Here is a 9,921-nt window from a genome sequence, read left to right as displayed (position 1 = left end):
TAAATTGAAGCAAGTAAATAGATTCCTTCAATATACAGCAAAAATCCAACAAGTTAAGCAAAGAACTCCTGGGTCTCAGTTATGGTTCCAGTGGCCAGATCTGCACTGGTGGAATAGGAGGAACACCATGTGAGAAGAGTAGTGGGAAGCACTTTGCTGGCAGAGTTTAAGAGCAGGCTCCAAACTCCAAAGATGTTGGAGGACCATGTTCACTGGTGGAGTTTTCTATACCTCTGTCCATAACCCGCCCAGCAACTGAAAGTGTCAGATACTTGAACTTTACAAAGATAACAAGGGGTTGAACTACTCAAATTATGATCTCATCTGCCTTCAGTATCACTTCTGTAGTGTGAAAGGAAAAAAATAAGCGAAAAGAACAAGAAAGTGTCATATACAGAAGAATCCATACATATGATGTGCTGCAGACTATTTGTCTAATAGATCCTTTTATTAATCCTTGTAAATAAAGCAACTGGCGTGTGTGTGTGTGTGTGTGTCCTTCCCCAGAAATTTTTGCACACACAGCCATGCTCATCCACTGGTATCAATACTAATGTTCTTCTACCGCAAGCTTGTTGTGGGAGGCTGAGCCAAAATTGTCCCTTTCTCTTCTGGATGTGAAGCAATATTACATTCTGTCTGCTACTGCACATCTGCAGAGGCTATTGTTTTGGCTGGAATAAAATGAACACAGGTGGTAGCATAATGCTCATTGCAGCTACATGAAACATCTGTTACAAGTAGAATTTTTTATAGGTTTTTATTCGAGATGGTGCTTGGTCTTTTACCAGTTCATTCAGTGGACGGAGAGCAGGAAAAGAAACTGTTCACAAGTAGCTCAGATTTGCCACCAGTGGCTTATTGGTGCAGAGGGATTATTATTCGTAGATGGTGCCCTTATTTTAAAAAAGCATGTGTGCAAATGTGTATGCACACCTTTATGTGCACCCAGCTTGTGTGTATGTATAGCCTGAACTTGTATATGTATATTAGGTGTTACGTACAAGTCAGGCATGCACTTCACAACATTTGGACCTGATTGTCATTATGCCAGTATGGCTTGCTCTACCTTACCTTTTTATTGACAAGGCAGAACATCTACTATGTTAAAGTGGAGAAAGTTCCATTTAAAACTAGACTAGGTAAAGCATTCAAAAAAATCACTGTAGAAACAATCAATGTAGATTCCTGAGGGATCAACTTGATGCCCTAACAAGCAATGGGGAGGAAGAGAGGCAGTTAGGATGTCAGGATTAGGGAATTTTTACACCCTGTTAAACCATTTCCTTTATGGAACAGCTTTAGCTGAGACAGCAGTGCTAGAAAACTAAGATAATTGTGATATTGTTGGCCGGGGTCAGAGTTTAAATATTGTTTCTCTGTTCATATGAACACAAGGTGGTTGTGTGTGGCATGTGCATGCTGAGTCACAGCCTCTTCTCTGGCTTATATAATCACCTCTTTGCTGGGACTCTGGTCGGGGGGTTGGCACAGTTCTAGATGTGATACTCTGCTCTATCTCATTTAGCTCTGTTTGCATCACTTCTCTTACTTCCGTGTGAAACTTATTACATTCAGTCACAAAACAAAAGTCGTACATGAGTCTGGAATTTGTCTTCCTGGAACATTCCCAGGAACAAAACATGGCAAACATGAATGTTTGGGTAAAGTGAATGAACACTGCAAAGCAAAATTCAGTTTTCAATTCACCAAACTGTTCATGAAAAAAATGTCCTACTATTTTCCCAGCTCTTGTTGACTGTATCCCAGGAAAAAACAAGCCAGTTCCACTCAGATCTCACCAGAGAAGAGTCTCCATGATAGGAAAACTGAACGCCTAATAGGATATACAGATTTCACGACATACAGTACATTGCCTGTAAACTTGTAGCTCAAATAACAGATGGAAACCAGATAAGGCGAGTACGCTGATCACTGCAGAGAGATTAGACATTGTAATTTGCATCTTTTCTTCTTATAACATTTACTCCATTTCGGTCTTAAAATTTTATGAGAATTTGAAGACTGGATTTATTCTAAACACTAAACAGGGATATTCCATATGAAAAAATAAAGAAGAATATATGTTTTCTTTAGTATTACACCAATGACAGCTTCATGATTTTGTACCTTTAACTTACATGGAGGATGTAGCAAGCAGGGCTGAGGAAGAATGGGAACATTTTCAGGAGCTTAATCTGAACATAAAATCACCGTCTCATGGTAAGATGGTATTGCAGCGGTTCTGGTTTAATGCAAATTAGCTTCACCTAGGCCAGTCTCTAGCTGCATATTCCTTTCACTCAGTTTCATAATGAAAAACATTAACAAAATACATAAACAACAAGGCACAGAATGTCACTCTTGTGCTTCCCCAGAGCTCCATGACCAGCCTTCTGCACAGCACAACACAGCAGTTGGAGAGCAACACACGCTGTTTTAAAATTCTTGTGTCTAAACAGCACAGCTGCACCTAATTAAACGCTTTCCCCCACCCCCACGAGCTGCTCACATCTGAACCCTGACTGGGAATAGCTCTCAAAACTCTTGACCATTGTTTGTCTCAATGAGCCTCCCCACTAGGACTCCAATGGATCAGGGCTTCAGGGTCCTCTCTGCGAGTCTGTATACCCCAGTCACAGAAGAGTTAGGCTGACATTAAGTAGTCTGCATGAATATTTATTTGCATCTTTGCCATTTTCAAATTCTGCCTCTCTTGTCATTTGGTCTTCTCCATCTCTGCACCTCCTGTTTCTTTTCTGGCTGCACTAGTCACTGCACCCAACTCTGTAAAGTGGGATCTCTCCATTTTTCCTCTCAGTGTAAAGCGTCTTTGTGCTGCAGAGTCTGAAAGATGCTTTATAAAAAGCAATTGTATTTCTGTGTCTTACATGTGGAGGAGATAGACTTAAATATTTTACTACGCTTTTATCAAATGGCATAAATAGGAGTGTAAGTACCTATGCCATCCACAATAGATATGTGCTATATACATCATACAACATTGTTTCTGTAGCAAGGGGACTCCTGCAGCTGCGAGTTCTAAGGGGATGTTATAACCTGCCTTAAGCGGAACATCAGATTGGATGTGGTTCATCTAGTCTAGTGTCGTTTCCTTGACTGGCTTTAGAGGAAGGTGCAAGAACCCTTGTAATGGACAGTTGCCCAGAGAAGAAGTTTCTTCTTAATGCTAGGCAGAGTGGTTGGTTTACATCCCTTATGTTTCTTAACCCTATCTAGTATATTTGTAGATGGGCTCATTAGTCACACGTGTCTAATTCTTTTTTTAACGGTACTAAGCCCTGGTATTCGGGGGTATTTTGTATATTCCATAGCTAAGTATATATTGCATTAAAAAAGTATTTCCTTTTATCAGTTTTAAATCTATTTCCTCTCAATTTCATTGGACTTCCTCTTACTTTGGCATTATGAGAAAGGGTAAACCGATGCATGTGATTCACCTTTTCCGTATCATGCATTATTTTGCCTACTTCTCTCACGTTCCCTTTAAATTGTCTCCTCTCTAACCTGAGCAGCCCCAATGCTTTCAATCTCTCCTCACAAATGGAAGTCTGCCCACTCCTCTCCTAATTTTTGTCACCCATCTATTTCTGCTCTGTTGTTTTTGAACTGATGAACCAGAACTGACTGCAGCATCCCAAGTGAGACTGGACTGTTAATTCGTATTGCACATTGATGATGTATCCAGTATTATTCTGTAATGTCTTCATATCTTGGAGACATGTTGTATAGGCCAGCACATTAATCAGCTGTTTCATCCTGAACATCCCTGTGCACTCAGGAGAGAACCTGCTTTGATGTTTATGCAGGAAATAAAGGTTCTCTATGGCTTCCTGCTTTCCAGTTCACCAGTACAACACAAGGCAGGGCTTTGCCCTTATGATCGCTGGTCTCATCCAGATGGATGATAAGTTGTTACCCTATTGATTGATTGATTCCACTTTTGAGTTGGGGTCAGTGGTTTCATATCTTCATTTTTATCTTGATTATTTTGCTGAAGGCACTTGCCTAGCATCTTTTTACATTTATTAATACAGAAAAATGTCCAAATACACTAGTCAGCTCACTACTGTAAATGAATTAGGAATCCACTGAATAGTTTACATTTAGTTTGAATTTCCCTTTTTGGTGCCTGGTGTGCCTTCAAAATAGGCTGCAAGCAGTTCTGGTAGGTAGTGGTCATGACACTTTTCTTTATTATAAACAAGTAATATAGAAAAAAATAACCAACTTATCATTATGATCTTTCCGTTCACTGGATGAGCATTAGCAGTAGCAGAATTCTACAGACCTGCTTTTTATGACTGGGTTCCACTTTGTCTAGATTATCAAGTACTGGAGTATATCAATAAAACCTTGTTATGTATTAAAGACACCAGAGAGTTATAAAGTCATTCAGCTGACCTGCTAACCATTCATGAATATTGCAGATAAACCCTGTTCTGTCAGGTCAACTGATACTTTTGAATAAGCTTCTAGTGTCCATTTCTTTATTGAAGCCGGTTCAGTACAACTAAACTGAAAGTAAACTTCATTTATGGGGGGAAGGAGAAAGAGGAGCCATTCAAAAAATATGCTTCTACTTTGGTTTTGAAATGCTTTCCTTTCTTTTAACATATTCAGAACATTCATCTATTTGAAGTCTGGCTCCCAAATATGACAGGTTTTATCTCAGAAGCAAGAAAAATATGGTAATTAAAAATAAATAAATAAACAACCAAAACAAAAATGTATTTTAAACTGTTTCCAAGTGATTTTTGTTGTGTGGTTGTAGGAGGTGCCTACATTTGGGGTCTAACATAGAATAGAGCATATTTACTGTATCTTTTCTCTCTCTGATTTTGTTCTTTATGAACATAATTCATATCTACTTACTTAAATAAACATATATTCTCACAAGCATGTTACTCTCACATTTTCTCAATTTTAGCTTATCACTTACCATATTTGTTGGCTCACTACTCTACTGACTTCTTAAAAGGTGGGAAAAGTTAACAAAAATTAAGTCCGGCTCTTATCAAACTACTTTAGAAAGTATGGCTGGGATTTTCAAAAGTGTGTAAGGGAATTAGGGTGCTCATCTCTCATTGTAATGGGATTTGGATGACTAACTCCCTTAGGTTCCTTTGAAGATCCCAGCCTAAAGACTTGATCTTGCACTTCAGTATATGTGAGTACATGGCTGGGTCCATGAAATCAATGGGGATTGGTGCGGGAACAGCAGTCTGCCTGCATGGAATGACTATTAGGATAGGTGCCATAAGAATTACCATACCGTATCACACCATTGGTCCTTCCAGTCCAGCATCCTCTCTGTGATGGTGCTTCAGAGAAAGGTGCAATAAACCCCACAGTGAACAATTCTGGAATAAATACCTCTTAAGGCTATCTTCTTCATAAACCTGTCACCTGGAGGTTGATCTATGATCTGAAGCATGAGGGATTTTATCCCTCCTGTCTACTGTAACTCAAGATGCTCTCGTTATCAATATCAAGGTCTATTTTCATGTGTTTGGGATGGCTGGCTCCATTTGCAAGCTACACACAAAGGTGGCAGAATGAGGACCTATATAGTGCTGATTATCTGTATTTTTGAGTCATGTCAGGTGGGTAAAAGAAAATAACATTTATACAGGAAGCCCTTATTGCAAGGCTATCTATTCAGTGCTATTTCTGAAATAAGGCTTTTGGGACGGGGAGATAACTCCTCTGGACCCAGCGTACAAAGCGGATACAGTGCACTGTATTATCTAACAACACTCTGCTTTTCCACTCAGGTAGACAGACATTAAGGTGCATTAGTCCTATCATTTGTATGTCTATAAATATCAATAAAGTATGTTATTTAGCATTCACATTTACACAATGAAGGACGACAACTATCCTTTTCAGGAAATTTCACAGAGACATTCACAAACAAAAGTTCAGTAATTTAATCTTCCAAAAGCTCAATAACGCTAAGTTCAAAATTGCAGGTTTTAAACTAATGTACCCGATAAGTAATGATGACAGAATTTAAAAGGTCCATTATTTGGTAATCTAATATTCCCAATCCCAATTATCTGTCAAAGAGAATACTCTCCCTTAAACAGCGCTAATGTGTTCGCATCTAGATTAATCTCTTAGGGAGAAAAGAAGCATTCTTTACGGGCTTTATCTGTTTTCAAATGTCTGACTCCACAAGGAGCCATTTTGCACTGCTGATGAGGCTATGTAAATGACTCAAATGTCTTTGTCTGATAGGTGCTATTTCTTACAGATACACATGATACTGGACTAACATGAGGTACTTCCCAGCAAAGCCAACCTTTAGTATAAAATGATCTTTAACATGCTGTGCCTGGTGCCTTCAAATCCTCTGCTGCTGCCTCACTGCAAAACAAACATTGTGGTTACCTGGTTTTCTCCTCACTCCCTCTGCTTGCATGTCGGGCTGCTTCTAACTTTCATGCAGCACAACACCCCTCGTGTAATGCGTTGTTATAGTAGATGAGGCAAATTCTCTCCCTTCTTTCAACACTGGCAAGGATTCCTAGGCAGTGGTAACAATGTGGCTTGGCAAGGCTCAAGTGTGAAGGTCATGAAGGGTCGTGCACCCTACTCTGCAGGAGATCCCTGTGTAGTAACATGCAGGGGCAGAGGTAGGGCCAGAGGAACCACTGCTGCCCAGATTCTCTGGTCCTCTTTCCTATAGTAAGGACACATATGAGGTTTAGAGGTCTACTTTGGCCATCAGGCTAATGTAACCTAAGCAGAAACTCCACAGAAGCTGCCCCTGATCCTTGGGGCACTCAGCCCACTGTTCTCTCAACCCACTGTCCCCTGCACATTTTATCAGCATCCAGCTCGGCTACTTGAGCTGGTCACTGCAATGAGGTTTTAGACCTGGGAGAGGTTGAATACAGCCTCCCATATCCAACATTCAAGCTGGCATGGGGCCCTTAATGCGGTCTGCAATAGAAGACAACCACATTTTCCTCTGGAATGTAAAGCGTCTTCCTAAACATGGAATCAATGCAAACCACAAATATATTATACTTATTATTAATTATTATTATTATTCATTTGAATTACTGTAGGGCCTAAGGGAACCCAGTCATAGACCTGGGCCATTAGTTCTTAGCATTATCTCGTATCAAAGGCTGATAAAAGTCAATGAAACTCAAAGTAGAGGCTGACAGTCTGAACTTAATTTGTCCTCTCGTGCTGAAGCACATGCAGTAATACCCAAGCACAATGACAGAAGTCAGAGCAGCATGGTTGACACCAGTTTCATGATAAGGTTACTACCACCATCATTCCAGGTGTGATTGGGACAGTCAGGTGTTCCCAGGCCCTGCAAAGACTGGATCACAGGGCACAACATAACAGTCTCTCTTATTTTTTGTACAATTTTGGATACATTTTAAAATGTAATATCTTAGCGCCTATCACTAAACAGTTATGAATTGTTCTTGTTCATAATTTCCTGACAATGTAGGTGTAGCAAGGCAACGACTCACTGGCACGGCGCCTCCTGCTGGTTGTCCAGGGAATTCACTTTTCCAGCCTTGGAGCGCCCTCTGCCAGCCGGTGTCTCGCCTGCCACTGGCCCCCGTGTCCCTCCCGGACCCCGGTGCCCCTTTACCTTGGGTGCTGCCCCCTGGCAGTACCCCCACAGATCTGGGTCTCCCCTCCCCAGCAAACCCCCAACCCACTATCCCCACCTTGCCTCAGTCTATGGCTACTGCCAGTCTCCATCTAGCCCCCACTCCCTGGGGCAGACGGCAGCGTACAAGCCATTCATCATTGTCAAAGCGGGGTTTGGACCTGCTGTAGCCTCTGCAACCCCAGTACCTGGTTTGGCCTTGCATAGGGCTTGCAGCCTGGGGAGTTGCCAGGCAGGAGCGCTCCAACTCCTCTCACCTTTCCCCAGCCCTGCTCTGTTGCCTGCACCCTCAGCTCCCAGGCAGCTAGGTCCTTCTCCCTCTGAAGCTGGAGGGAGCATGTTATCTAGCTCTGGCTCATAGCCCTTTTATGCTTCCCCAATCAGCCTAGCTTTTAGCTTTTACAGCCACCCCCAGCTCTCTCCCAGGACTGGCTGTAACCCTTTCCAGACCAGGGAGCGGGTGACCACCCCACTACAGTAGGGTTTGTGGGTCATTTCACCCTGCCAATGTGATGATTTTTCCAGAATTTCCAACCACCTTTACTTCACACTCCCAAGTGCCCTATTATTATTTGTTTTACAGTGGTGCCAAGAGGCCCAATCAGGCTTGGGCAATAAGCTCTTTGGCACAGATACATTGTACTAGGCACTGTACAAACACATAGTGAGAGCCAGTGTCGGTGACAAAGAACTTATTGTTCAAGTAGACAAGCCAAAGGGTGGGAGGGGAAACGGAGGCACAGTGAGGTGAAGTGACATGCCCAAGGTCACAGCAAGTCATTGACAGAGCTGGGAAGAGAACACAAGTCTCCTGACTTCTCACGCTACCCTGAGGAAACCCTCTGGATGGCTTACTGGCTTTATCCGAGCCCTGCAGTGTTGCAACTGCTATTTCTTTGGCATACTAGAACACTATAAAAGTGTTTTGGATGCTGGCAAGCCTCAATGAAGTTTGCTTTAAATGAAAAAAAAAAAAAGTTTTGGAAACTTTTGTCTGAATTGTGCAGTATGACTCTGCGATAGGGTCACACTGGGCAGAATTTCATTACTGGTAGCACCATGACTGAGTAAAACCATGGCTGCCAGCCAACAGTGTCTATATTGTTATATATCCCTCAGTCTCCAGATCAGATCAATTCATAACAAGTAAGTAGCAAGCTAAAGCAGAGCAGCAAAACCTAATGAGGATAGAGAAACCGCTTTTTGTGATTTAGCACAGTCGACAACCTTATTCCTGGAATGGCACCATCACATTTTTGAGAATTTTCTGATTGACTGTTTCAGTCTCATGCAGTAAAAAAATATATCTATACACAGACATTTATAACTCTTTATATTATTTTACATGTCTATCTAATGCCTGTCAGTTCTCAATGGCAAGGATCACAATGAGAAGTAAAAATTGTGTCTTTCTGAAGCACTCAATGCATCATTATAAACTATGCATTTGCTGTGCTGAAACAGAGTGGTTTTTCTGTGGATACTACACAATATTCAGCTAAATGGTCTCAGTACCGTACATTAATCATAGGCAAACTCTTACGATGGTGTTGATTCACTCAAGTTTTTTGAATGAATCAAAAGACACCAACATGCCATATGTCTAATTATTTTATTTTGACCTTCCAAAACAGGAAGTGCTCTGTTGTTACCTGATGCATTATATCTGATTGCCACTTCTATATGATTATTTAGCTACAAAGGAGAACTATTCTCCTGTTAGTTTGAAACCATGATCATAGGTAACACTATTTGTCTTTTAAAATTGTTGTATGTAGGGAAGAGACTTTATTGTTTTGTCAGTAAATAAAAGCAAATGGGTCAATCAGTTTTTTAGGTGTTTTCTGTTTTTCTAGGTAATTCTTTTTCAGTTTAAAACTGTGCTTGACAATTAATTTCTGGCTTTAACTGCTTCTGTGGTATCTCAAGTTGTCCTTTCTTTTATTGTTTCACTGCTCCCTGGGGCAGTTTTTTAAAGCTCTTTTCAATCACTGTTTGTTTTGATTCAGTCTACTGTTAAATAGCAGACTTTCCCCCAGTTCACTTTAGCTAACTATGAACTCAAGTATGCAGATGTTTTCAGATTCTACGCTAGTTCTTATGTCCTCCTACCAGATGACAGCAAAGACAGTATCCAAAAATCATTGTCCTAAGCCAATTCCAGGCCTGCCTTAAAAAGTCTGGATTTAAACCTCTATCCTTATGGTTTCCTATTTCTTATTTTTTTTTTTAAATTTTAAATTTGCTCTACA

At 40.9% G+C, this 9,921-nt stretch overlaps 1 protein-coding gene across 1 annotated transcript in view; it reads left to right on the top strand.

The window, feature by feature from the left end:
- The first annotated feature begins 8,311 nt into the window (after window positions 1-8,311).
- The window catches only part of LOC135972797 (general transcription factor II-I repeat domain-containing protein 2A-like), a 277,263-nt gene continuing 275,653 nt past the window's right edge, over window positions 8,312-9,921 (top strand). The window contains exon 1 of the mRNA XM_065552380.1: window positions 8,312-8,343. The gene's annotated coding sequence lies outside the window, so the exon portion shown is untranslated. The remainder of the gene's footprint in view (window positions 8,344-9,921) is intronic.

Source organism: Chrysemys picta, chromosome 7 (assembly GCF_011386835.1).
Source record: "Chrysemys picta bellii isolate R12L10 chromosome 7, ASM1138683v2, whole genome shotgun sequence".
Taxonomy (NCBI): domain Eukaryota; kingdom Metazoa; phylum Chordata; order Testudines; family Emydidae; genus Chrysemys; species Chrysemys picta.
Note: the sequence above shows the minus strand (reverse complement) of the source record. Positions and strands in the feature narration are given on the sequence as shown.